This window comes from Rhipicephalus sanguineus, chromosome 3 (genome assembly GCF_013339695.2).
Source record: "Rhipicephalus sanguineus isolate Rsan-2018 chromosome 3, BIME_Rsan_1.4, whole genome shotgun sequence".
NCBI lineage: Eukaryota > Metazoa > Arthropoda > Arachnida > Ixodida > Ixodidae > Rhipicephalus > Rhipicephalus sanguineus.
Genome location: NC_051178.1, coordinates 98,524,630 through 98,549,671, shown reverse-complemented (window position 1 = coordinate 98,549,671; position 25,042 = coordinate 98,524,630).

The following is a 25,042-nucleotide window of genomic DNA, read 5'->3' as shown; positions in this document are numbered from 1 at the left end:
CCGGGACTATAGGGCTTGCCGACATAAATAGGGCTCAATTTTGCTGTTTTTCTTTTATTCGAAGAGAGGGCACGATCGGAAGCATTAATCACTGACTCGGCCTGTCAGCCAACGAAGGGTCCTGCAGTACACGCTAGCTTCTACCGACTTGTGGCGGCTTGCCGCAGCCTTTTTGGTCTGCGTGAACACGAACGAACGCACCGACCCGTGCGCAGTGAAACTCTACTGGAGTGCACGTACGAGCAAGCGTAGAAATACTTCACATGTTTGATGGAAGTCTGCGACGCGCGCTGTCCAAAAAAAAGATGCGCATCACGCTTCGGGGGGCCACTCGAGTGCATGAGGCGCGCTATACAGTGCTGTTTGTGCATAGAACTGCTTGCGACGGAGGAACGAACGAAGCACCCGGTCGGGAAGTTTCTTTTTTTTTTTTGGCAGGAATGCACCAGTGGAATGAAGATCGGAATTGACGCTTTCCCGCAGGACAGAGAAGTGAAAGCCGGCTGCCTCCTGTTTTTACTTCTCCTTCTCGTTCTCGGCCTCATCCTTCAATCTCTTCAGGGATTTTGTTAGCGCCGCATGGACGCACCGGAACGCGAAAAGGGTTGCCTCGCGCCTCCACTATGCGCTGTGGGAAAAGGCAGGGCGTGAGAAGCGAAGCTATTTCGGCCACGCGTACTTTCATCAATCATCTCCGCATTCGTCGGGAGGCTCAGTCGCTCATCCAAGTCTTGGCTGACGTTCTCCGGCCGCGTCACTTTGAGCAATGGTCCGCGGAAGCAGCGTTGAAAGGGTGTGCACAGCGATACCCTGCTGCCCCGTGGCGCTCTGGTTGGATGCGTCCGGCATTTACTACACTTGCCCAGCTGTAGACTTTGTCCCTCGATGCGTTTACATACATTCAAGTGTTGACTCTGTTTTGGTTAGAGAAGGAAATTCGCATTTGCAGCGAGTGTCAGAGTAGCGAGCGCGATCTATATTCGAAGCGCTGCCGTGCGCGCTGTTTGTACATTGAGCAGCTTGCTCTTCATTCGGTAAATGTGAATAGAGAACATAAGCTTTCTTGTGCAGGTATGCAGGTCAACTTGTATGCGCTTTTCGGCCTATATTTTTGCGAATTTGTGCGCAAGTATTGGCTCAACAAAGGAGTCGAGCGAATAACAGTAACTGAATCATTGTACACGTCCATCTCGGAAAGTTTTATAATTCTTGTTTAGTTTTGTAACCTCGATAATGTTTGAAGAAATCTTGATGCCGCTATATGAAACTAAATGCACAGCGGTTACTCAGCACAGAGAAAAGGGACACTTCTAGTTTTGGTCAAGGTAATAATAATATTATCTGGGGTTTAACGTCCTAAAACAAAGATATGATTATGAGAGACGCCGTAGTGGAGGGCTCCGGAAATTTCGACCACCTGGGGTTTCTTAACGTGCACCTAAATCTAAGTACACGGGCCTCAAACATTTTCGCCTCCATCGAAAATGCAGCCGCCGCGGCCGGGATTTGATCCCGCGACCTTCGGGTCAGCAGTCGAGCGCCATAACCACTAGACCACCGTGGCGGGGCCGTTTTGGTCAAGGGTATGCTCGATTGTTTAGGCACGCACTATGAGCGTTCAGTTGCGATGACTTAGTAAAAAGTCCCGGCCGACGTATACAGTGCAATTTCTGTCGCCCGTCTGAAAACTATTTGGTAAGGTTCCCCTAAATGGGCAGCACACGTAACAAAATGCAAACAGTAAAAGTGTTTTAACAGTAATGCAGCGGCTGAACAACAAGTTCAGGTTGCCGAACAGTTATGGTTTACGACGCAACCATGGCATCTTCATCATTCTGCCGCCCTGCGCGGAAAGAGAGCAAACACGGTGTTGCACTAATGGATATGTCTTCCTTGCCTTGTTGTGCATTTTTACAGCAAAGCTCTCCTAGGCTAGCTCGTGCGGTTGTAGCAGTAGTAGTGGTTAACGTCCGCAAGAAACTCATTGGCTAATACGGCAGGTCACCTGTTCGTGCTTTGAACAATTAGGTGTAAGCGAGCGCATTTGAAATGTAGCGGCGGATTCACGACATGACGAGATCTTGCCAGTCAATCATATAAACTCTCGCGCTTTTCTAACCACGCGTGATCTCGCTAGCGAATCGTATAGACTGGCGCGTATAGACGTCGTCGCACCGAAGACCCAGCGCTGGGAGCTCGCTAAGCGGATGCCAAACGCCAGCACAGAGCCGAAGGCTCCAAATTGCACATACGTAAGCCGAGGCAACACGGCTACGATCGGTTGCTGTTACTCCTTAGCGCAGCAACGGCCAGTGTAAGCAAAGCCGCACGTATGATCATCGCGTGTAGACAGCCTCGCTGTCCGACCATTTACAGGGAGTCGATGGGCTCCAACTTTTATTTAATTAGAGATATGCATATAAAATATTAGACAAAATACGCAGTGCAGGAGGGGATTGCGCGCCACTTGCGCCCTGAAAAAAATATACACAGGAAGGCGGCACGCTGCACGGAAGCAGCCAACCACTTGCCCATAGGAGAGCACACAGAAGAGGCGTGCGCTTGGGTGCACCATCATCGATGAAGTAGAACGTTGAAGACAGGGCACTTTTTTTTTCAAGAACATCAATTTTTACAGTATGTTATACCGGAGATAGGATGCAACATACTTGCGTAAAGATAAGAAATGAGACAGGCTTAAAAAGAAGAAGAAAGAAGGAAAAGACCAAAACGAAAGTGTAACATAGATGAAGCATGAATTAAGAAGTTTTAATGCGAAACAATGCTAGAGGATGCATGCGCGGTGGCCGAGCGGCTCAACGCATCGCTCCACGGAGCGAGGGGTCTCAGGTTCGAATCCTCGGTCCCACTCGAACCAAAGATTCTTATTATTTCTTTGTTTGCCCCTACCGCGAATTTTCGTTCACGGACAACGCTCGTTTTTCGCACACCACCAAAGACGCCACCGCCGGCGGCATTTCTGCGAAACGAGCTCTTTAATGCTATGGCGTTAAACTCCAGATAGCGAGAATCACTTTCGAATGTGGCCGTTGAGGATGCGCTGCAGTGTGCATGCGCTCTTGGGGAATGCGCGCAATACGGCAGACGTAGGCAAGGAGTAACTGCCAACTCTGCCACCCGGTTTGTGCATAGTTGCCTTAAAGTAGGTGTCTTTGTTGGGCAGGTGTGTATTCCGCACGGCTCTCCCTATCGCCTTTCTATTTTACCCGGATGAGTGGTTTTGAAATCTAGGACAATTCGATCTCACGCCCGCCTTGTTTGTCATCCCGACGCATTTGCGGAAACCGGATGTAAATGAAAAGTAAAAGGCAAGCCATGCGTAAGACGGCAGCACCGAGCGTGAGCAACGAATTAAAAAGACGTAAGGTTTGGGCAAACAAACGGAATAGAAGTGAGCCACGAAAAACACGCCAGGTGCAATCGCAGTAATGTTAAAGCAAAGAAGACGTTTTCCGAAAACTCATAATGAATGCAGTTACCCGCCCACTCCTTTCGGTCTATAAATGCTATACCTGTTCACTATGTCTTTGGCTTCACACGCTGCGTAGGAATGGGCTTGCCCTACCTACACGTTGCTTCTTAATCCATCTTCTTCTTCTCATCCTCCGTATTTTCCAAGTCCTGCCTCTTGTATCGTTCATTTTGCATTTACAAAATTATCCTACCATCTTTCTAGGTTTTGGTACGTCCCCAAACGCTTTTCTACTATTTTGCTTCTTTTATTAGCGCCAACTGTGCTCCGTACCTTTCCGCCAAGGCTTTTTTGTGAAACCCAATTTCAAGAAAAACCGAGTGCAACCGATCTGGCCGCAACCTCGTGAGAATGTATAGAAGGAGGCAGCAAAGAAGATATTCGCTTGTGCCAGATTCGATTAGCTATCTCGCCTCTCTGCCAAGGGCATTCATTCCTTCCTCTCTGATCTCTCTCATCAACCCGTTATCTATGCCCATATAAGGGCATCGATCTTTATCTTTCGTCCTTCCTCGCTTACTTTTTATTTCTTTATTTTTCCTTGTTCAGCGCTCTCGCTGCCACGATTGCTTGTTTGCATTGGGAGACATGGAAAACAACAGTACAGACAGCGAAGAGAACGTAGTGCGTATACACACGTAGTGTGCGGAGCGTTGCTCCACTTATACCTCGTCCCTGTCCCTAAAGCAGAACTTCCGCGGTTGCTTATTAAATGCGAAGCATTTCTTAGCGAACCTCTGGCACTTTGAGCATTTCTATCTACGTATCTATCTATCTATCTATCTATCTATCTATCTATCTAGCCGCCTACGTCTGGGTGCTCTCATGATCGCCTCCTTAAGTTGGTGTAGACCAAAATTTGCATGAGAGGGTAAGAGGATTTGACGAATATGACTGCCGGGTCATGATATCAATAACGTTAAAATCCTGTCGCGTACGTCGTCAAACCCTTTCCACTAGACACGTGTGGCACATACACGTTTACCACGGGCCGCGGTGTACGGGTATGCGCCACAGGTGATTGGCAGTTTATATCTGCCCAGGAACGGCGAGAACAGACGTTGGTAACTGAAATGCTAGAGCGTTAAGGAAAACCAACATCGGCAGCGTTGACTCAGCGAATGGAAATAATAAAAATTAGGATCCCAGCAGGAATCGAACCCAAGCATTCTGCGTGGCAATCAGGTATTCTACCACTGAGCCACGCCAGGTCTATAAACTGGCTGGGAAAAACAGCCTACGCAGGCGTACTATCGGTGCAACGTCAACTGTGGTTGTGGTGCTGGCTATCTAATTTTACAAGACAGCAATAAACACTACATGATACTCCTACGATGTGTACTCCTACGATACAGGCGTCATTTCAGGTGAACTTGTGTAGTTCCAGTGTTGGCTCCTCTTGTATAGCAGTCTAATAAACATTACATTTGTATTCCTATGATTCAGGAAGCTATACTGGAGCATTGCTCGACCGCGGAGGAATACATTAACGAATGTTACATATGATATCCACATCACAGCACCGTAAAGTGCACTTCGTCCACCAGAACGACGCAACGCAGTCTCCTCTTCATTTCTTACGAGGCTGGGCGATGGCCTCATGCTGACCGAGGATGATGCCAGATTAATTGACAGCCGCTTTGTAGACTAGGCTACGTAGGCCACATACGCCCAGGTAGTCTACGAATACGACCAACACCATCCACTGAAGTTGGTCTACGTAGCACTATTAAGGCCTACCAGCTTCGACGGCCCATACCTCACCAACACGAAGGGTGGCTTCAGGTTCGGACATGTCGCTGGCTCTGTCGACAGATAATTTGTCAACGAAATGACCGAGGCATCCACGAATTCCAACAGCTCTACTATACCACATACTTCACTACACATGGACCCCTCGTCACCACGATCACGACCGGATCCTATAACAAGTCATGACCAGCTGTTGGTGCTCACTGATCATGGTGATAATGCCCTTGCTCAAGAACTGTCAAGAACTTCTTGCACACATGCACACGGGTTCGCGAAACGTGCGTGCGTTTTCGGGACACGTATAAGCACTACATATCAGCTTACCGCTTCTGGTTTTGGTAATACCCACGTTGCCATTGGCTGCGTTACCCAACCGTAAACAACTGGTTATATAAGATATATGCGGCTCTTCAACATATGTATGTGTGCGTGTAAAATATATACAAATCTTTAGCGTCATTTTGTAAGGTGTCGCTCGGTAAAAAAAGTTACGCCACAGTCACCTACCCACCACATGCTTCGCATAACATCGACTCCCACGGTACGTGGGATCTGCCGTTTTTTTTTTTGTTGTATCGAGTTGTCATTATTATTCTTTTGCGTGCTTCGTTCGTGCTCTCCTTAAGGTCCACAGCTTCTTCCTTGTTAACGCTTCGGTGCTTTTGAGCCACGCCTGTCGGCACCTGGTTGCTTTGTCAACGTTTAGGATAGTAGCAAAGAAGATTTTGAGCAATCGGCAAGTTGTTCCTAGTCTTCGAATGCCAATTGACGCACGGAGCCTGTGACTCGTTCTTTAATTGCTTGTTTCTCGCTTCCTGTGAAAGAAAAAAATTGCAGCATATCCACGGAGTGAATGATGATGAGTGGGCGAAGCTGCGGAGGTTGTTATGACCAAGGAGGTTTAAATAAAACTTGCTGGAGTGGAGGCCGCCTATACTTACCAATGGGCCGCAGTGAAGCCGCGCCGCGCGCGCGGTGGCCATCTTGCCATAGGCAAGAAACGGGAGCCAAAGCACGCCCGCCGCGCTGACCGCGTCTTTCCGCCGTGGTTTTTAATGGTTATAATGGCGAAAATTAAGGGAGAAGTTGTCAAGAATAAGAAGCGAAATCGCAGATAAAAATGCGGTCAGTTTTATTGTTTCTTTTGGCGTTTTCCTTGCAAGTATGCACACCGAAGGGCCTGTATCACTGTTTTTTTTTTAATAATTATCCGCGTAAGAGCAGACCTTACTTCTCGGCATTCATTTTCCTGTTTATCTCGTTCGTCATGTGACGGAGTTTTATGCATATATGGAGTTCGGCCACTTCCTTTGAGCGGAATATAAATGTGGGTCCAAAGCACCACACTCGATATGCTCATCGGGAAGGATATATATTCGTCAAGGCTTGAAAGCCATCTCCTTTCTCAAGACAAGCTCAAAATCTCCAAAAAGAATAGTATTGGCTTTGCATGGACGTGCTTCAAAGGCATTCAGCTTGCAGTCGACACTATTTCAATAGATACAGCTTTTTCGATACTATTTCGTAGGCTCGGCCGCTCCCTCTTCCCCTGTCAATGAATCAATTAAAAACGCCCAAGTGGCATAAGTCATAAGTTTAAGCCAACGAGCATAATCTGTCATCATGTATTCCAGTCCCAAAGTCCGCATATCTAACCGTTTAGTCACCCACAATCTCAACACGTTTTCTCATTTGTCATCAACAATCAAAGTACAGTAGAGTTTTTGTGCGGCATTGGGCTAGCTTTTTCGAGACAGTGACTCATCTGTGAAGCCAGCATTTCCTTTGATGGAATTCTGTATACCGTTCTCGTATAGAGCGCTCTGCTGACAGTGCGCGATTAAACTTCGTGCGTACATACTCGTAAGCTGATGGAGAATAGAAGTGCAGCGTTAACGCAAACGCCCGCAGCTCGGATGGAATACGTGCCTTTCAGGTCTTTTCGTGCCCTAGGGGTTGCTGTATGTTTGGGGGAAGGCTGCAGTGAACATCGCCCTGCCCTACTCAGACATGAGCTTTTGATCCTTGATCTCCTTTATTATCGCTTGAAGATCGAGCCTCGCTCTTTTTGGTTAGTGTGCAATTTTTCTGCTGCAGAATTTTCGTCTTGAGCTGTTTTATCTATTCTTGGAAAAGATGAATCATTTCTTCGTAATGCTGCCGTATAGGTGATGCAACTGTCACATCTTCAACTTTTTTTAAATTTGAACGCATCTAACGGCCGGAGTACCCCTGGGCGATCGGTTAGGTCGCTTTATTTGCAGCTGGAAAGAGCACTGCACAGCTCAGACCTGCTGGTTTTATTCGCTGCACTGCATAAAGCAAATACAAATATAACGAAAAAATGCACGAATGTAAGAAAAAACAGGTCCTTGTATATTGCCCAAATGACGTTACTTAACCTCGTAGTTGCGAGCTACCCTTTTATAGCACGAACAGGGCAACCGATAACGAAATCTCGCGTATTTATATAATCTCAGTGAAAAGCAAGCGGTGCGTTATTTTCCTATTCGCGCTCCGCACCAGTGGTATCAACAAGCACAAGAATGTGTATCACTGGGTTTTGCAAGTGTTTTACAAATGCGTCAAGCACAGCTAGTCGAAGAACTCCCAGGTCGCAGCCTAGTCCGGTCGAAACAATTTGGCGAAAAGTGCCTCTAACATATGCGATCGCCGTCTTTTGGCTTCCAGATTTCCCGTCAAACAGCCTGCCCCGACGTGCTTCGAACATTTGAGTCCTTACGAAACCGGTTAGGAAAAAAGAATGACCGTCAGATGTGAAATTAGAGACAGATTGCGGGCTGTCAGCTCGAAATGTTCTGCTTACAACTGAAACTTCATCCCAGAGTACCTTTTCGCTCGATTTATACAGCCGTACGCAACGCACAATGTATCCAACAACGTCCGGACGCCACCACGCCAGAGAACAGCTAGAACATCTATGCGGCCGCTGCAGCATGCGTTGCGGAAGGCGCGCTTTCTGCCTATGGCAAGATGGCGGCACGCGGCTTCAGCTGAGGGGCGCCTCCTCCACTCCAGCAAACTTTATTTTAACCTCCTTGGTTATGACCGGCAGTCGGTGGCGAAGCACTGACCATGAGAATCGGCGGACGAGGCGTTCTCACACTGCTAGAACACCTGCATCCTTCCACGAAACGGAATTCCTGTGACGGCGAGTGACCAACAATGGACAGAATCTCGGCCTCAAAAGTCTGGGACTGCAAAGCCAGAGACAATGGACCACCTGGACTTGGCTCGGTACGCTGCCGGAGCCACCTGACGGGTATGTTTGGACGGGAGTCTCCGCTACCCTTTTGCTGCCGTCGGGAAAAGATCTGCATGGTCAAGCACGAGGAACCTGTTATCCTGCTTCTCCCCACCTGCGTGCCGGGACTCTTGCCGCTTCAAGTGTGCCATGACCCCTCCGCGACAGTGAAATGGACTGTGCCATGGTGGGAGGTGTCGTGTGTGTGATTGGTGGTCATCAAGAAGGAGGAGCCAGCCTGAGGGGTTAAAACGACGGTGCTGAGTGAGAAATGGGGCTCTGAGCCCTCGGTAACAGGCTCATCCAATTCGCTCGTCACTGAACCCTTCCCTTGTAACGATGTAATTGAGTGTACGAAATGTGCCAGTAAACCTTGTTATTGTTTTCCCATCTTGCTAGCATCAGTTCCTCAACCCGGAGACTCGACTACGCTACCAAACGGAGTCCGGGTACGACGCTGCCCTATCGTAGCAACGACCTGGTTGCCGATGAGGGATGGATTCAAATACACCGGCACGACAACTGGTGGCAGCGGTGGGATTGATCCAAAAACCCGGTCGCAACAACTGTGGCAGCGGTGGGATCTGAAGCTACAAGCGACAACAACAGTCGGCCTAAGGGAATGCAGCTGTCTCGAGACATCGATCACGTGTGGTGAGTGCTTGGCTTTTCTTTGATGTGGACCAGGTTCTAAACGAGGGTTTTAGAACTGGTAGATAACTTTGCCGAGAGACTCAAGGTTACGTACTCTCGGATAGTTATTTTGAAGTAGCGGGCACTCAGGACGATCATGGATTTAGAGAAACTGCAGGAGCCGCACTTGTTGCGTTAGGTAAGGAATTGGGGATAGTTACAAAGGGTTTGGCAGGAAAATCCCTAATCATACAGGCAATCATTGATTTGGGGGGCCGATGATGAGGAGCTCTGTGAAGAATGGGAGTGCATCAAACAAAAAAGGAAGAGCAAGCGCATACAGCGTGAAAAAGAGGAAAGGAGGCATAAGCGCGAGATTGAGATCGCGCAAACTAGAAGTCAAGGTAGAACTCCTAAGGTTGAGTAAGAGGTCGGGCAGTTGTCCCCAGCTAGTGGTACCTCTTCTCAACAAGAAGGCAGAGTTCATAATGTCAAGGTATATGCAGCCATATGTGGTATCAGGGGATATCCGGCCTATATCTTGCTGAATTTGAACAAATGTGTGAGGAACTGTCTTTTGAGGCGAGACACTTGGTCTCAGGGGTTAATGTCAGTTCTGCCCAGTGAGGCACTTGAGGTTGTTGCGCGACTCAGTGAGAAGGACGCGGACAACTACGATGTTATTAAGGCATCTTATTCCGGAGTTTCGGAATATATGGTATAAGAGAGGAATGGCGCGCAGAACTCGAAAGGGAGAAAGAGAGACAACGCCGCGCAGAACTCGAAAAGGGAAGAAAAGAGGCGTGAGCGTGAAAGAGAGGAACACCGCGTAAAACTCGAAGCAAGGAGACAGGCGTTCGAGGAAAGGAGGCGTAAGCGTAAGATCGCGAGAGAGAACAAAGAGCGAGAGGTAGCCGTTTTCGAGATCGCGCCAGAGAAAGGCCCGCCGTTTCAAGAGAGCATGAAAGGAGAGCAGGTGCGAATGAGGCCTTGGCCGTCTAGAGTTAGGGACTATTCCGGAAGACGTTCCTTCCGTGACGAGGTTGGTACCAGCCGCCTGATGGGCTCAAGGAGAAGCTGGAAACCTTCGTCGTGCCTCGAAAGTACGTTTCGGAATCGTCAAACGTAGACACGGTTAGCGTGGTGGCTAACCATAGCAAAGACGCGACGCTTCAAGGGTTAGGCGATACCGTCAGTGAGGGCCCAGGTTCAAGATTTTATCAGCGCTGACGCAGATAATTTGGCCCGAAAGTCCGCCGTGGCTGAGAATTCAAGAAGTGTGAGCGAGATAGAAGGTGTAGCGGAAACACCACCTAGCTGCACGGCTCCGTCTGATGTCGCTACCCGAAGCGATGATGATGGCATCGTGAGAAAGAATGTTTGCCGAAAGCGCAGAAAAGGAAAGAGGCGAAAGCGTTCGGCGGACGTTTCGGAACCGTCCAAGGTAGACACGGTTAGCGGGGCGGCCGACCATAGCAAAGACGCGACGCTTCAAGGGTTAGGCGATACCGTCGGTGAGGGCCCAGCCAAATTTAGATTTTATCAGCACTGACGCAGATAATTTGGCCCGACAGTCCGACGCGGCGGAGAATTCAAGAGGTGGGAGCGAGATAGAAGGTGTAGCAGAAACACAACGAGCTGCACAACTCCGCATGTCGCGACCCGAAGCGATGATCGAGGCATCGAGAGAAAGGAGGTTCGCCGACATCGTAGAAAAAGAAAGCGGCGGAAGCATTCGGCTCAGCGTAAGCTTAAGAAAGGTCCCACCCCGGCGCGAGAAAGACGCAAGCGTAGGCCAACGGACAGTTTGCGGAAACGTACATTGAGGCGTTTCATTCAGCCGCAAGCAGCGAGAGGGGCGCAGAGGGAGAAAGCAAGTGCGCTCCCACGACGGAAGGCGAGGTTGAGACAGCTTCGGGAAAGCAGGTGTGTCCGAGTCGTCAAGCCGAAAGGCCAGTGTACGGCGGGTAACAAAGCACCTCGCGGAGGCGAGCACAAAGGGAGAACGGACACTGTTTCTTCCCCGTTTCTGGCATTCATTCGCCTTCCTGGCGGGAGCGCGACCAGGTGCCGAATGAAGCGTGACTGTGGAATGCCGCTGTTGGCTCGTGCATGTTGTAGCCTCTGGCGAGCTAGAAAGCCGGCTGGACCGCGGCCCCATCGGGTACGATTCAAGCGAATATAATTGAGAAAAGGGGAACGGTCATTTCGAGTAGGTTGCAGGTGCGTGCAAACTTGGATTACTTATTGTTTTGTTAGGAATGTAGAATTCAGCCAGTTTATTTTTGTGTGTTACGAGATGCGGTGCAAAGGTTTAAGAAGAAAAACCGCGCAGTAATAAAGGCTGAAGAGAGCATCGAAGTTCTTTAATCATTAGGATGAACTTCTGAAGAAGGTATTTTTTTTAGCGCGATAACTGTATTTTTTTCTAGTTTTGAAAGGTTTAGTGCGATATCGTATGCGTTCACGTTCATGTCGATTTGGGGTGAATAAGCATTTGAGGAGAGATATCTGCATCAGTTTCCGAAATGAGTTTGGCACTGAGCGGTGCAGTTTTCGTTACGCGCTATTAGAATTGACAGGCATTTGGTGCAAGGTTTTAGCATAAAACCAATGCAAATGTTTTGAGGTGCTTTTGAAGTGTATTGCACCTGGGGTTATTTTTTTTTGTTCGATGCGTGTTGTAACGTAACGTAAGGTTAGGCTTTTAGAAGAACTAAGAGGGAAAGGGTGAGTGGTTAGTTGTACTTTGTCTTTTGCAACGCTATAGGAATGAGGTATTGAGGCGCTCAGGAGAGCACAGTGGTTTTTATCAGAGGCGTTGGCACGGGCAGGTAACTTTAACCGAATGAACCAGTTAGAAAGCAGTGTTTATCCCGTTATGTTTTGTTCTTTTTCTTGTGAAGGAATAATGATCGAGTGATCACATGAGGCGGATCATTAAGCTTTTCCTAACATTACGGTGTGAGCGATCGTTCAGAGGTATTAGACGCGGTCGAACCTTTTGTTAGGGTTCTGACTGTAAAGGATGAGAAGATCGTTTTGCAGGTGCAAACGTAGACTATTTAAGTCACGGCGTAGGCCTAGGTTTCAGGAAACCTAGTGAGCTTGAGAGCTCAGCAGTAGTAGACTATCCGCGGCCCAAAACAAAGACGGACGAAGGGGCGTTTTGGGGCTCGCTGGAATGCAGTCTTTGCAACGGAAGTTATTCATCGTTGGTCACCCCTTGACCGAAGTTCTTCGCGGGACAGAACAGGCGAAAGTAGTTTAAGATGAAGAAAGGGAAGCTGCCTTCTTAAGCGTGAAGGTGGTACTGATTAACCGTCCGGTTTTGCGAGCTCAGGATTTCGACCGAGAGTTCACGGTCCAGAGTAATGCGAGTGATCGAGGCCTAGGTGCTGTTAAATGTCAGAAGGACGACGAGGGTAATGAACATCCCGTGCTCTACCTGAGCCGAAAATTGAGCTCCTCGTGAGATGGCGTACTGCGCTTCAGAAAAGGAGTGCGCTTGCATTGTGTGGGCCATTCATAAATTGCAGTGTTATCTCGGAGGCGCCAAGTTCACCGTAGAGACGGACCATTGTCCCCTTACCTGGCTGCAAACCGCGACATCAAAGAACATTCGCCTTCTGAGGTGGAGTTTGATTCTTCAGCAATATCATTTCGACATTAAGTATAAGACGGGCAAATTGAATGGAAACGCTGACGCGCTTAGCCTCTCTTTCTAAGCGATTCTGAGGTGCTCTCCCAATGTCCTCGAAATTGATATTTGAGGGGTTTTTTTTTCTTTTTTTCGTGCAAACTATTTGTTTGTTGAGTAAAGTAGCACGTTTGGTTCCTCAGCATAAGTAAGTCCTGAGAGTTTTGAGTGTAAGCTTTTCGTATAAAGCAATAATGGAAGTTTGTTTACCACCCCTCTTTTGGCCTGGTTTGCTCGGAGGTGGCGAGTGCTTGCTCTGCATGTGGTTGAGTTTGGAGAGGCCGCAGAATTTGGGTTGCAACTGACCAGACAATGCTTCAAGCGAAGTCGAGCTTTGGGCATTCACGGTGGCGAATTTCGTCGACCCTTCGAGCAGCAGCGATGGCTCGCTACCTCCGTTTCTCCACTGCGAGGGAGGAGGCCTGTTATGACCGGCAGTCGGTGGCGAAGCACTGACCATGAGAATCGGCGGACGAGGCGTTCTCACACTGCTAGAACACCTGCATCCTTCCACGAAACGGAATTCCTGGACGGCGAGTGACCACAGTGGAACAGAATCTCGGCCTCAAAAGTCTGGGACGGCAAAGCCAGAGAACAATGGACCACCTGGACTTGGCTCGGTACGCTGCCGAAGCCACCTGACGGGTATGTTTGGACGGGAGTCTCCGCTACCCTTTGCTGCCGTCGGGAAAAGATCTGCATGGGCAAGCACGAGGAACCTGTTATCCTGCTTCTCCCACCTGCGTGCCGGGACTCTTGCCGCTTCAAGTGTGCCATGACCCCTCCGCGACAGTGAATGGACTGTGCCATGGTGGGAGGTGTCGTGTGTGTGATTGGTGGTCATCAAGAAGGAGGAGCCAGCCTGAGGGGTTAAAACGACGGTGCTGAGAGTGAGAAATGGGCTCTGAGCCCCTCGGTAACAGGCTCATCCAATTCGCTCGTCACTGAACCCTTCCCTTGTAACGATGTAATTGAGTGTACGAAATGTGCCAGTAAACTTGTTATTGTTTCCCATCTTGCTAGCATCAGTTCCTCAACCCGGAGACTCGACTACGCTACCAAACGGAGTCCGGATACGACGCTGCCCTATCGTAGCAACAACCTGGTTGCCGATGAGGGATGGATTCAAATACACCGGCACGACAACTGGTGGCAGCGGTGGGATTGATCCAAAAACCCGGTCGCAACAAGGTCATCGGTAAACCGTGTATCTTCCGTGAATTCTGCCCAGTACATCATCACCGACGTGAGATCGGGCGCGTTTATACTAAAGGTTCGATTAGAGTTATGACGACCTGCAGCTCACTTTAATTTTACATGTACGCTGTGAATTTCATTGTTTAGAAAACCCTTGCTTTAGAAACATCTGGCGTCTTTCGTTAAGCAGCTGGCGTCTTTTCGTTTGCTTTAGAAACATCTGGCGTTCTTTCGTTTTGCTTTTACAAAACATCTGCGTCTTTCGTCGGTTTATTTCATCAAACCAACGGCGTTTTGAACAAAATTTTATTGTTTAATCACGCACAGGAGAAATCTCACCAGGCACTACCTTGGAGTAAACAATGGCTGCTAATGGGAATGAGAGACAGAAAGAAGTCGGCTTTTAGCTAACACTTACACTTCTATTTCTACTAACTTTTCCTACTGGAACATGCCAATGGCTTCTAAGGGGGAATGAGAGACAGAAGGAATTCGGCTTTTAGTTAACGCGCACGCTGCGAATTTTTTATTGTTCAACAACGCACAGGGAAAATCTCCCACCGGCACCACCTTGGAGGTCAAGATCTGGTACTAGCGTTACGACTGGTTTACGCACTACGACCACTACGGACTACGAGGGACGAACGGGTGCCGCTTTAAGGAGCTTCGCCCTTAAAAAAAAGATATTTAAGTCGTCCGTGTGCTTTTTGGGAGGGGCCTTGGTGAGCCGCAGCTATGTGCGAAGATCGGGACACTCGTGCTGCGCACATTTTTTGTCCCATTGCTTGGGAACAAAAAGAAGCGGATGTTGCGCCACCTTTTTGCCGCACTAATAAAGTCCACTTTACGGGTTTCGTTTTTACTTTCCTTAGAAAATAGTCGGCGTGCATTTGTTATCGCTGCCGCTGCGTTTTTAACGGGTGAAAAGTTGCAGAGCGGCAGCGAATTGGAACGGGGTACGGAGCGAGATGATGTCAGTCAATAATATGTATTTGTTGCCTTGGCACGCAAGTTCGTGAGAAATACTAATTCAAGGAAATTTTTTACTCGCCTTTAAACTTCCATACGGAGTTATTGCTTTGGGGAAGACTACTGCGATCGCAATTTGGGTAAGCGACAGTGAGCATTTTACACGTGATCAATGTTCAACTGAAATATCAAACGTGTCGATCTCAGCCACATATAAGTTTCGAAGTATCAATATTTCTCTTTATTTGCCTGAAGTTCAAATAATATGAGTGACGTCATGGCTCATAATTAGTGTTGTGCGATCATTCGAAAATCTCGAATAACGAATGGAAAGGTGTTCAATTCTACTGGCTAGTCCAATTCTTTCCGCTGCTGGGCAGCCACGCGATTTTCCTCCCGATGAGTCTTGTACTCGCTTATTGGTGACGCCACCTCCATAGATAGAAACTAGGAATCTTCGGCACTACCCTGTCACTGAGCTTTGGCTTCCCTTGCTCTGAACCCGGTTCGGCCCGTCGTCGTGCTCCAGAAGCTTCCCACCGTTTGTCTAGCCGCACGGCTTCTTCTTCCGGAGACAGATGTTTTCTGATCCTCGCCATAGTCGTCGCTCTGCGCCAACAGTGCACGGTTTTATGCTGCTCGGTGCTTTTACACTTCCCTCGCTATGCTTTCTCTCGGCCCTTCCTCTCTTAGCCATTGCCTTGCTATGCCATGCTTTGCCGGTGCTCTCTCTCCGCTTAGCCCTTACTTGGCTGCGCCTAGTTTTTACGCGGGAACTAAACGGTTCAACGCCAACCTTAAGTAGCTCCGCTATTAAAAGCGTAGTCCGCAGCACTATTTTTACTTAACATATATGCAACTGTAAGTGAAGGTTCTGCTGTGAAATGAGAAGGCACTTCTTTGTCTATAGACTATGTTATGTAAATCATATGGGCGCCGCCATCATGGGCTGTTAAACGAAAGTTTCGTTATTTTGTGTATCTGACGCGAACTGATGAAGTCAGGAAACGCCGAATGCACCAACCCAACTGTTTTCATGTGTATACGCCCACCGCAACACTGTTCGCTTAGTTGTTCAAGATAAAACACGGCAAGCTGAACAGCCCAGCATGGCGGCACCGAAACCCGTCCGTAAAATAGTCTATAGGCTGTCGTGTTTTTTTTTTTTTTCGTCGTGCTTAAAAACTATTTGTTTCGTGCCGGAAGTCGCTTTAAAAGGTGTTTTACGCCATTTGAGTGAGTAACCAATTCGTTCCGTTTGTACTTATGCAGGCACGACAAGAAGCACCGAAACACCAACAAAACAATAAAGAAGAAAAAAAAAGTAAGGTAGAACCTCGCTGTCTCAGGAGCAAAATTTCGTCGGCTGAATAAAGGACACGCGTCAGCAAGCGCAGTCGCGTCTGTATTCTTCCCGAGGCTCCAAACCGGCAGTGTCAGGCTCGTCTTATATGTTTACACATGCGACAGCGCCCCCTAGAGGCACGACCCGCGTCAGCCACGTCTAGCTCGTTCTTTCGAGCGAGCATTCAGAGGAAGTGTGGAGAAGAGGGTAAACAGGAGGAATGGTGGAGACAAGAGAGTAAGGAGGTTAAGTGCAGGAGGGAAGTGAAGAGAGAATGTCTCACTGAGTCTCCAGAATCCACGAAGAGTCGGAGAAGCCACCAAGCAGCGGCGGAGATAGAATTCAGAATTATGGTAAGAGTGCCTATTTGGAGAGAAAGGAGGCAGCTGAGAGACGTCAGCTCCTGTCGTCTACCTCCTGTGTTACAATGCGGCGAAGCTGTGCACTGAGGGTGTAAAAGGGATGAACGCCTGAAGAAGTCCTTGGTAGGCCTACGGCGAAGAATTTTACTTAAAATATTATTTATTTTGGATCCATATTTAGCTTGACACGAAGACAGAGCGTAAATAGGGAGGGAACAGGTTGACCATTTTCAACTAAAGGGGCACAACGCCTGCCTGCGCCTTCGGGAAGGGGGAAACAGAGTAAATGAAGCTAGGGGGGAAAGAAAGAGGGAAAAAAGAGGAAAGAAAGAAACAACAAATAACAGATACGTAAACAGAAAACATGGCTGATCCCTCTGTCATAGAAATCTGTATAACACGAAAGCGAAACGTGTCTTCACAGACGTAGTTGATCTTTTATCGTGCATTCTTTCGCCCGAAGCGCGAAGGAATGAATGCTAGAGCAACAAATTGTAATGTCACGCGAAGAACGGCAAGTAGCTCGAAACTTTCAACGCGCTGCTCAAGCAGAAAGGACGCACGGAACGAACATACACGAGATGAGCGCGAACTTTCACAGTTGTAACTTATTTCTGGGTGAGCAGCGCGCTCCTTTCGCAAAAGCGGCCGCTGCAATGAGCGAGGTGACCTTCGTGCTTACAACGCAAAGTTGTGGTGACAGCACAAGAAGTACAAACCACCGCCCTTACAAGATAAGCGCGCGTGCGAGCAAACCACGCCCTGTATCTGCGTGGGGAGACGACCTCTAAAGCGCGCTCTTCGAGCCCTTCGCGCCATCTCACTTGTGATAACGAAAAGACGCTGATGTACCACTGATCTTTGTGTACCACCACCGGCAAATGGTGTATATAAATAGCTCGCCGTTAGCGTGCCAGAGAACGTGCCGTTTGTGGCCAAATCGTTTCGCGCCGCGCGCTGCGGATTGACGGGTAGTAAGTTCGACTCCCGGTGATGCAACTTTCTCTTCTAGTTACTTTTTTTGCTATCTGTCAGTCTATATTTTAAACCGTCATATTCGTGACGAAAATACGTAAGTGCAGCCGTGGTGGACCCCGGCATAAAATACTTTCGTGCTAAAATAAGTAGTCACATGGAACAATGTCTATAAACGCGAGGCCAAATCGGTATTGTTTCAGAAAGTTATTAGGGCTCGATGGGCTTGATCACACCGAGCAGCGCATCCTCCCGGGAAAAGGTAATCATTAAAATTCATACACTTAAGTCCAGAAAGTCCATATCTCTTGATGGGCAGTGCTCGCTGCATAACGAATGCGGGACACTCAAAAATGATGTGTTATAGTGTCTCGCAGGAGCCACTCGACATACATAATGGACAGTCAACCGCATCCTTGACGATATAACCACTCACGCACTAATACAGAGCCAGCTCTTAGCTTATATAAGAAGGTTCTGCCAGGAAGAGGTAATCAACGACCACGAATATGGGGAGGGAACAATGCGCTCGCGACACACTGGTGAGGCTACTGCTTTAGAAGATGTCGGCGGATGAACGCACAAGTGTTGTGAAACAGGCATGACATTGCTTCGCAGTCACACTGCTTGTGGCCATAAATAACTTGAAGCTAGGTGATCGGCCTCTTCATTACCAGCGATTGTTTTTTCTTTTGTTGTGCTCTTTCTAGAAAACCACCGCAGTCTATTCTTATATGCACTCCATGGGCTTTCAGAGAATCGATAAAGGTAAACACATGTGGTAGTTGCGATATCAATAGACGTTTTTGCTTTAAATTCGTTTAGTTGTTCTCCATACATCCCCGAGCGCGCTGCAATCGATCTACTTTCCGGTTTTCCCTTTCCCAATAATAGATTTTGCGAATAGTGCACCCACTGTGCAGAGAGCATGAGCGTCAAACCTCACATTCAGGGACGGTCCAATCAAGAAATTCTCTTGACTGACTTTGGGCTCCTATTTTACGATATAGGAAGTGCAACAAAGTTTGACAATATTCAGTGTGTGTCAGCACTGACCTCACGATGGACCAGAAGCAAATATTGGGTCTGCAAAAGAAGACCAAGCGTGACCGTCCTTTTTGCAGTTTCTTATTACAAAATGAATATTTTCGTCATGCAGAGCCCTAGCGTTAAAATACATTGATTAAGCACTCTGTGCTTTCGCCGACGCTCGCTGGAACGAAACTCGCAAGACTACTTTGGTAACCGTGAAATTAGGTGAACATGTGTTCGTTTGCCTAAGCTGTTCTAATAGTTGAGACTTCGTCACTACTGGAAAAGTTTAAACGCGAAGAACAAAAGAAGCAAAAAAGCTTGGTGATAACGGACTTACAAGGACGAACACTTATTCCCGCCCTTGCATGCATCTTTATTCTCTACCCTTCTTGCTCCTAGTTGACCATGCTCAACTCTCATCCCGTACCATCGATGTCGTATCTCGACGCCCTTCCTAAGTCGCTCAGCTATCTATTTTTCATCGAGCATTGGTCGACGTTGTAAAAAATAACGCTTCCGTGACGTCCCACTTCAGAGCCAATTGAAATGGGAGTGTTCCTATGCATGCGGATCCTGCACATGATGTGGATGCCACGAAGCATGCTTTTTTTCATAAGCAATTCCGTGGTATCAACTGCCACAAATCTAACGTCATGCGAGTGGAGCGGTAGTTCTTTTTAATAGCCCTTATTAGAATACGTCCCAGAGGAGAGCGGCTCACTGCAACCTAGGAGAACCTAATGAGAGATCTCATGCTTTTTGAAGACTACGGTTTGTCTGCCACAATAAGATCAGATTTTTTTCTGATGTCCTTACTGGTTGCGTGTTTGCTCCTAAACTGAAAGGAAATATAGTGTTTTCCTTATCTGTTATTCTTTTACTCACAATCAAACATTCCGTTTAATTGCCGTCTCGTCCACTCAGTCCTAAACGATACATTGGCAAGAGTGTACCCCTGAATTGGAGAAGGGTAAGGGGAATGAAAGCTGGAGAAGAGGACAAAAAAGTCACTTTTGCCGACGGCGTAACAGCAGTTCCGCGCTCGACATCGCAGTCACTCCCGTGGCTGAAATTAGATCCGTACATTCGTTGCTTTATGCAAGTATACACGGTCCCATGCACCCAAAATTTTGTCGAGGGTGAAGCTATGGTGGTGCCCCTAGTGTTCTCAAGCAGTAGACTTGAGAAAGCTTGAGAGAACTAGAGTGATGGTGCGAGCAGTTCCACCACCCTTGCAGATATCGGTGTCTGCACCTTACTCAACAGCACACGAATAGCACTGACTGGGGTACTGACCATGCCGACGAGTTGTCTATCTTCGCCCGGCAATTTATGAGGTACAGACGAAGTGTCCCTTACTGTCGAAGTCTGATGTCGTTCAGTAGGTGCATATGGCTTAGGAAGTTCACGCCAAGCGTTAACTGCATTGCTGGTAGAACGTCCTTGTCCTTAGACGCGGCCGTGCTTGGTCTGTGTGGTAGAAGCGGCGCGTCTGTTCCATGGCTGGATGAAGTGTCTTTGTCCTTAGACCCGACAGTGTTTGACCTGAGTGGCAGAGGTGTGGGGCCCAGTGCATCGGGGACAAACGGTAGCGTTCGTGCACACACTACTCACGAACTTCATGCACTTCCAGCACTGAAGCGGTTTCGGTACAAGAGGGCGAATTGCGTGTCCGAAGTGGCCCACTTTTACATGTGATGCGAGTAATTCGCCCTAAATTATAAACTTTACGCATCGTGACTTCCCGAGACGACATACACTTGAAATAATGGTGTCTCTCTTGACGCAGGCTTGCTCAGGACTGGTAGGTCGGTGTTGGTAATCGCTTCATCAAGGTCATAAATCACTCCGGTGCTCATTGCTTTGCCCAACGGTATATGAAAGCGGCCTTCCATCCCATTGTGTTATTCAACTTCGCGCAATTTGTCCGGCTTATTGTGTACGTCAATTGCTAGGACGTTCTTGCGGGTATTCATTCTGGCTTCCTTTTCTCATTTGACTCCAGTGCATCTAGCTGTACAGACACGGCTTGTGCGTTGAGGCGTATCATGTTGTCACTGGCGAGAACTGGCACGAAGAGGATAGTTTATATTTCGGTATTCTGCGAGGCTCGCATGGTGGACTCACTCGAATTGGACGAGGGCTCAGAAATCGTATCTTTGCCTTGCGGCTCCACAGCAGCTGGAAGGTGTCGTCACCAGATTCTTCACTGCTGGCATAGTAGTGTACGGTGTCATCGCTGTCAGTGTCTCTCTCGGCGCGGTTGCGCTTCCTGGAAGCAACACCCGTGGGCACTGCGGTGCCCAGTCGTCGTGCGTGGTGCTCCACCTCCATCGCATTCCAGCAGAAAACCGCAACTGACTGGTTAAATCAAATTATTCGTCAAATAGGGAAACTAGAATGGAGCTGAAACACTCGGCGTTCTGCCATAATGTCACTTCGTCTTCTTCTCCCTCCCATCTTGGAGGCAGTGCAAAACCACGTTAGGCGCAGAAAGCTTTCGAACTGTGGCGGCGCCGGATCAATACATCAACTGAGAAGACGTGAGTAGGCAAGCTTATCCTGGAGCTAACGCGAGCACCAGTGACAACGCTAGAAGGTTCGATTAGGCATGGATGGTGCGTTTGAAAGACGACCGGTTAACCGACATCCAAAGAGTCTGTTCGTCGCTGAATTTGCAGTCTTAGTGGCCTCCTTTTTCTCGGCAAAAATTCACCTATTAAACACTTCCACCTATAGACAATTTTACAGATGCGTTTTGGTGCCGCCATGTTGGGCTGTTAACCTTGACGTTTCTTATCTGGAACAGCTCAAAGAACAGTGCTACGGTGGACGTGTGCACATGAGAACGGTTGTCACGATATACGAAAATAAGACAACATTCGTCTAATAGCCCTTGGTGGCGGCGCCCATATGTATTACGTAAGATCATCGTACCGGCTGAGGAGGTTGCATTCTTCACGGTCACAACCACGCGACAATATTCTGGAAGCAATCTATGCAGCCATGTTTGATTACTCTTAGCAGGAACAGCAACATTGGCTATGAATTTTATATATAACACCACTGCCGGCTTTAATTACGCAAGCCAGTGCTTTCAGACGGTTGGTGCTGTGTCGCGCCACGTGTCTTAAATTTACTGATAAAAGAAATCAGGCGCGTCTATTTACACAGCTATGAAAATTCAAGTTTTGCGTTTGAAAAGGAAGCTTGCGTAATCGCAACTGTAGTTCATTTTAAGTAACACACGTGCACACGTGTCACCCTATCTCCTGTTTTCCAATCGGGAGCAAATAAGATGCGGTTTGAAAGTTATGCTCAGTAGCGCTCCTCATTGAAGTGGAGCACAGGTGCGTGTATAGGCTCAACTGTTGGAACATCAGCTATCTTATGTTCTTGGTGTTTTTTTTTGGAATTGTTAAGAGGCACAAACATCGAGAGGAAATGTAATATGTAAAAAGCGCACACACGCATAGCGCCGCGCGGCCGAGCTGCTGCAGTGCTGAAAGCGCCCCGAGTCGCTGGTCAGGCTGGCAGTATATTTCTGCAAGAATCCAGACGCCAGGTTTAGCTCTTCTTGGTTTCATTTTGATAGCAATGCTTTCGAATCTTGTTTACCTTTGGCTCTTAAAATTTCCATCGCGTAGTCTTTAGTGCATTGGAAGAACTTAATTTTTCACTATGTGCATGTCGCACATACATACATAATTATCTCAGGAATCGCAACACTTATACTGAAAAAACCGCCATGAATCTCAATAAACCAAAGCAAGGTTGACTTAATTCATGCGGATTGTAAAGATAATGAGAACAGAACTGTGTCTAATGCAGTTTATTGCCGTTTTTCAGGAGGTGTTCACCATACCACACAATACGATGCAATGGTTTCGTGCCATTACCTGATTTCGGATACCACGCATCGGTAGCTTGCACGAAAAAAATTCTGTCACACACTTGATAATATTCATCATATTAGAAAAAGCAACAAGGAAAATACATTGGGAAAGTGCGTGACGCAATGTCAAAAGCACATGAAAAATATGCGCGTACGCGCTCCGTGCTTTTGCTTAAGAACACCACCCGTGAGTGCAACGCAAAAGGCGTTCACTGCGAGACAGAAACAAGGTAGCGCCTCACATCACAACAAGGTTGTTTTAGCCACGGGAAGAAACACTTGAAGTAAAACAGGCACTTGCGAACTCAAGGCGCATATTCTTGCTACACTGGCATGCTGCTCACCCAGCATAACAAACGTCTCGCTATTAATGTCCTTAACGCAAAATACAGCAAAATTACCCCTGCAGACAAAAGGAAACAGCTTACCGCAAAAGTGAAGCGAGGTGGGCGTAACCAGCAGCGCATTACTGGCGCAGCATCAACGTCTCTATGAAAATGTGACGCGTGGAGGCAACTCGGTGGATGCATGAAAAGCTGACTGTCTTTGGAGCGAAGTAGAAGCGGTTATTGCTGCGTAACCTGGCGGGTGGTCAGACTTACTTGCTCTCTCGGAAACGGCTCGTGTGGCCGACTTTTACGCAAGTATGTTTTTCTACGTGCAAGCTACATACAGCTAGCACAAAGCAGAACAGTACCTCCTCAGTCTCTATAAATCTGTTCCAGCTTTATCTATCTACACTCCTGATTTTTGTACGTCCTGTAAACGAACTTTTTTTTTCTAACCAAGAAGCACAGTTCTATAAATGTCTCCCAACGTAGAGCACATAATCATCTAAATCGTGTCCATTTTTTTCTAAGACAAAATCATTTTTGCCTTTGTTCGTATGTCCTTTAATTACACATGGTATAGGAGCTGCTGCCTAGAGCGATCGTGCAGTAGGGTACATACTACGCTCAGTCCTTTACGTTCTTCCTAAACACACAAACGGGTAAACACATAAACACGCGTTTGTGCCACTTGATTACTTGACAAATCATCCACGAGGTAATGCACCGCACCTAAGATCCCATCAGTGTTTACCAAAATAAAATGATGGACCGCTCTTGTGTGAAATTTCTAACAAGCCCGTAGAAATGGACATCGCAGAATGGCCATTTATCCTGTGTAAACAAAGCTCTCTTCCACAATATGGCGTGTCGCCCCATTGCTTCAAATCGAATGGCACCATTGCCGACTGACATGGTGAGCCGTATTCTGCAAAACGTTTTCCTGCAGTATTCGTTTTGCGAACAGTCTGATCCTGTGAATGCATTAACAAACTGGCCTGTCTTGCTTGACTCCAGCAAATTTGAATCTACGGAGATTATCTTCGTAATTGCATTTACACCTTTCAGTGTTACACATTAGAGCAACACTTATCAAGTGCAGCGCACACAAAAACGGCGATCCAGTACGCCCTGCGCATTCCCACAACTTAGTTAAAAAAAATCGTGAAGTTTGTCTTTCGATAATTGCAGTCTCCAAATCTCTCGTTGTACTCCAATCGGAAGGCGGAATATGTGCGTCACAGTCAGAGTTCATTGCCACCTGTCATAAACGACTGCGAAAATTGGGTGTGCCTTCTCTCGATTAATACAGGGGCTGACTGGACCACACATATGGATGGCCGAGCAGGTTAACGATTCACAGAGGAACCCACCCGTGTCGCCCCGTATTCCGGGTCTGCCGGTCCGTCTCGCCTGCGACAAATCGTCGTCACTTTGCGACGGTCGAGAGGAGTGTGAGAGAGGAGGGACCATGCTTGTTCTCGCCCGGGTGTGGTTCATAACTCTCATCAGCACAACATGGGCGAGTGTTGTGAACGACCGCGGTGGGAAGAGATGGAGGCGGAATAAAAGGGAGTGGAGAAACAAAAGTACACGAGGGAAAGGAGAGGGTAATTGTGGGCGACGCAATTAGTTCCCCGCGCGTCATTTTGCTCGTAATCGGTGCCGCCTTTCCGCGTCTCGTACCGCATGTGATTCACTGCCGGCGACGATCGTCCATAAGCTCCAGTTGCGCCGTTCACATGGAAAACTATGCTGGCTGCGTCCAAAAGTCACACGGTCCCTTATGCATTTCCCTAAAACGACCAGAAGGCGTAATGCATCATATTATTTTATTCTCAGTCGATTGTATTGATCCTGCCCGCAACCTTTGCGCACCAAACGTGGTTTTACACTGCTTTGTGATCGGCCCACTTTTGACCAAGCGACATGGTAATGTGATAGCGTCATCATGTGACGTCACGTGATGTCACGTATTATTGACGTCATGCAGACGTCAGAAGTTTTGGCAACCTGTGACATCATATGGGGACGTCATCGCACGATGATATTTTTTAAGGACTCGTGCTGACGCCGCCAATGCCGACGGCAC